General features: G+C 39.4%; 2 non-coding genes across 2 annotated transcripts; one reads left to right on the top strand and one right to left on the bottom strand.

Moving 5' to 3' along the window:
- Positions 1 to 937: 937 nt before the first annotated feature.
- On the bottom strand, positions 938 to 1,009 carry trnae-uuc. The gene has a single exon. It is a non-coding gene; the product is annotated as a tRNA-Glu (tRNA).
- Positions 1,010 to 3,623: 2,614 nt separating this feature from the next.
- On the top strand, positions 3,624 to 3,696 carry trnar-ccu. Its single transcript has one exon. It is a non-coding gene; the product is annotated as a tRNA-Arg (tRNA).
- The last annotated feature ends 375 nt before the right edge of the window (positions 3,697 to 4,071 follow it).

Here is a 4,071-nt window from a genome sequence, read left to right as displayed (position 1 = left end):
CCTGTGGGATCCAAGTGGGAACGAGTGCAAAGAAGAGGGATGAAGAAGCCAAAGGAGAAAGGAGGGAAAGGAGTGCCGGACCTGTTATTGTTTTTAGGGAGCAGATTTACAGCTATACACATAACAGCAGCCATGACCCCATCCAGAAATCCTAAGACTGCAGCTACGGCACGGTTCTGGATGGGATCATACCTCAGAAGATTGAAGATCTTACCCTCTGATCCTAAAGTACCTGGGTCTTTAATCCTACATCCAAACCTGTGCTTTTATCTGGAACTTTTTAAAACGTTTTCACCTTGAGCAAGAAGAACTGTATATTTTTAACACATCTCATTTCAGTTGTGCAGGAGCGGGATCCAGTGAGTCCAGTGCGGGTGATGGCTTTGAGGCATTTGCTCTGGGAGGGACGCTCTGCCGTAGACCTGTGGGCAACGGCCGGCTTCTTGCAATTCCCTCTACTTACCAGCAATATCCACTATCCAGTTTCTTTGTCTCTACAACTCTCGAAAAGTTATTTACACTGCTGAAAAGCAAAAATAAATGCTAAAAGCATAATAAATAAAATGTAATATATTTCTATAAAATGAAATAGTTACATTTTATAGAGTTGTTTTATTCCTCCATTTCATTTCTATGCTTCTATAACATGAACAATTTGATTCACCTACAGTAGCACTACTGCTGTTGTTTTACAGCAGACTACCGCAAATTCAAAAATTACAGTAAATAAATGTAAATTAAATGTTACTACCCATAATGCAATGCCTATTACAGTAATGAACCGGAAAAGAAAGTTATGGTATTTTACGGTAAGTAACTGTGGAAATTACAGCAAAGTAAAAACAAGTTGGGTATGTACGTAACTATAGCTGTGATTTAGGACTAATGTCGAAGATCATACAGATCTTTTCTGAAGACCTTCACGGCTAAACACCAATTCCCATACCGGGAGTTGAACCCGGGCCACCTGGATGAAAACCAGGAATCCTAACCGCTAGACCACATGGGATTGACTACATATCGTTAACAGGGATTCCATTAATCAATTCAGAGTCTGGCTGGAAAAAGGCCTTCTCTTGAACGTGAATGATGACGCTTCTTAAGTAAGTTTTATCCTGAAGCTTTTGATTGTTCTTTAGGTTTTTATCTGCTTTAACTATTAACGGACAGCAGGGGCACGGAGCAGAGCAGAGCGGCCGTTAGGGAGGAATCCTCCTCCCTGTTCAGCTCTATTTTGAACTGACGGTAAAAAACGTAATGTCAGAACTTTTTGACAAATAGAATTGTTGACAGGTTGATTTCTGTTAATAACAAACACAACTATAGTCAATAGAAAAAGAAAATATATATATGAAAACCCGTCTTGGTTCATCTTTCCACTGTTCCTACAATCACCGATCTGGTCTGGTTGGAAACTAAAGGATCTAAACTAAAAGGATGTTCCTCTTTAACTAAATGGTCTATCTCTGTAGGGATCCATCCCATAATGTTGTCACACACTTAGAATAATGATCTGAGTCTGTCAGCAGCAACAACACAACCTTTAGTGGACGCTGACTTTACCTTTAAATTAAGAGTTTAAACAAAGACACAACAGGAAGAATAAATCCATCAAATCAAGTCCCCAATAATCAGCATCTGGCCTTGTTTTATTTCAGGTAGTCAGCATGGAGCTGTTCCACATTCCCAGACATTTAAAACAAGTCAATCATTGGCGTTATTCTACGAGTCAGATGAATAAATCAGCTGTTTGCTATTTGAGCTGCTCTGTTTCCTGCTGCTCCATCATTCTTTAGTGTCCTCTGTAAACAGGTTGCTGTCCTCTATGTGTCTTTTGGATGACATCATCAGTGTCTTTGCTTTAGTCTGAAGAAACTCCAACAGATTTAAAATCACATGCAGTCACAGAAAATACAAACAGGGAATAGAAAATGTCAGACAAAGAATATGAAATGAAAAGTACCCAAAGTAGGAAAATATAATGGAATCCAGAAATGTCCCTGCCAGATGGGAAATAGACTGAAAATTGGGTTAACATGTAACAATTCCCAGACTCACACGGCAAGGGAAAGGTACAACGCATGTAATTAAGGTGATGGGCGGATCTCTGATATCAATCGACTATAACCTTGTCCTGCCTATTTTAATTACACAAACGCTGAATAAACCCTCACCACTACAAACACCCTAATTGCCTTTAGGTCGGCTCAATAACCACGCTAATTAAATAAAAAGTAGACCATAGGTTGTAAGTTTAACTGCGTGTATTAATGACACAACTTATTAAACATCGGACACAACCCCTCCGTACATACACGTTAAAGCCCTCAAAGTATCCAACACATTTAAACATGTTTCCCCCAAAACACCTCAACGTCCCAAACAAAACAAATGTCATTCAATAAACTTAAATAGTCCGGGGGCTTGTTGCACGAAAGTAGAATAAAGATATCCAGGATAAATGAATAAGCGCAGCTTGACTTAGTGTGATCCGCTCTTTGCGGCTTAATCGGTTGCACGATTGCCAAGCCAGGATGAACAGGTGAAGCTATGTCCAGCCAGGTGTAGACATCTGGGATAAGTGCACGTTCACGGCTTTCTCACATAGACCACGGTATCGATCACAGATTTACTGATGCAAAATTGAGAAGACGCATGCGCCATATGTTTCACCCAATGAGCAACCGCTTCTAATGGAAAGTAACGAGGAGGGGAAGAATATGCAAAAAGGGAAATACAGCTCTTATCAAACGGAGAGAAAAAGCCCAACAGACTATAGCGGAAATGGACCAAGGACTTTAGGCTTAATTTCAAACCCTTATTCGCAAAGTGAGAACATGTTTTACAATCATGCACTAATCTCTATAAGATATTCCTAATTCTTTGTACAATTAATGTTCATACAGAACAATCAGAAAGGGACAACAACTAGAAAAAGAAGTAAGTGACTTCAATACACGCTGTGAGCATATGAAAAACAATATTCATGTTTTTTTATTCTTCTGACAAGTGACAGCACCAAAATAAAAAGATGAAGAAGCATTGTGGTGTTCCCGGTGTGATGAATGTAAACTATATACGTACTGTATAAAGGACCACAATACTACTCCGGTGATGTGATATTGTTAAACATGCTCCTCTGAAAACTATTAAAGTAAAAGGAAGGCATCTTCCCTGGAGAAGTGCTGACTTAATTAGACTTTTCAGGCAGAGAGATGCTGCTTGGGCCACATTTCATAAGTTTAAAAATCCTACTGATTGGGATGAATACAGGAGGCTACGAAATCTAAGCAAAACTATGACAAGAAATACCAAATCCAATTATTACAAAGAATCTGTCATTGAAAATTTCAAAAATCCTAAACAATTCTGGCCTAAGATTAAAACAAAAATGAATGCATCCGACAAATCTTTACCTAAGCACATTAAAGTTTTAGTAGTAATGAAATTTTACAAGAACCACTTTTAATGGCCCAAGCCTTTAAATTTGTCATACATAACCACTTGGAATCGCGGATGAAATGATTAAAATTTTGGAGGTCAAAGGTCAAGGTTACTGTGTCATTACATCTCCAGAACTGTATATGTATTTCTCCTGAACTGGTGAACTTGTTTAATGTAAAGCCCCAGTCGCCTAATGGATAAGGCACTGGCCTCCTATGCCAGGGATTGTGGGTTCGAGTTCCATCTGGGGTGGTTTTCAGCAGCATGGCGCGGTGGAAGTGTGTTAACCCCATAACCCAGAGGTTGATGGATTGAAACCATCCTCTGCTAACTCTCATTGCTGGTGACACGATAGTATGGTGATGCATCAAGATATTGGCCAATCCCTCAACCTGATTTCCATGGTGAGATGAATAATTATATAAATGCTCTGTGTTTGAAAGCACCAGGAAAAGTAATGTTCTCTAGGAAACCATGTTCTGGCAGATTACTGTCCATTTTGACGAATTGAAATCCACTACCCTGTCAGGACCCTTTAGTAATGATGATTTTCCAGTGATGTGATTGGTAAGTGGTTGGGCTGTACACAGGTTTTAATCATATCTATCGGTTGCATGGACGGGACAT

Source organism: Etheostoma cragini, unplaced genomic scaffold (assembly GCF_013103735.1).
Source record: "Etheostoma cragini isolate CJK2018 unplaced genomic scaffold, CSU_Ecrag_1.0 ScbMSFa_166, whole genome shotgun sequence".
NCBI lineage: Eukaryota > Metazoa > Chordata > Actinopteri > Perciformes > Percidae > Etheostoma > Etheostoma cragini.
The sequence above is the reverse complement of the archived record's forward strand: the minus strand, read 5'-3'. Positions and strand labels throughout refer to the sequence as shown.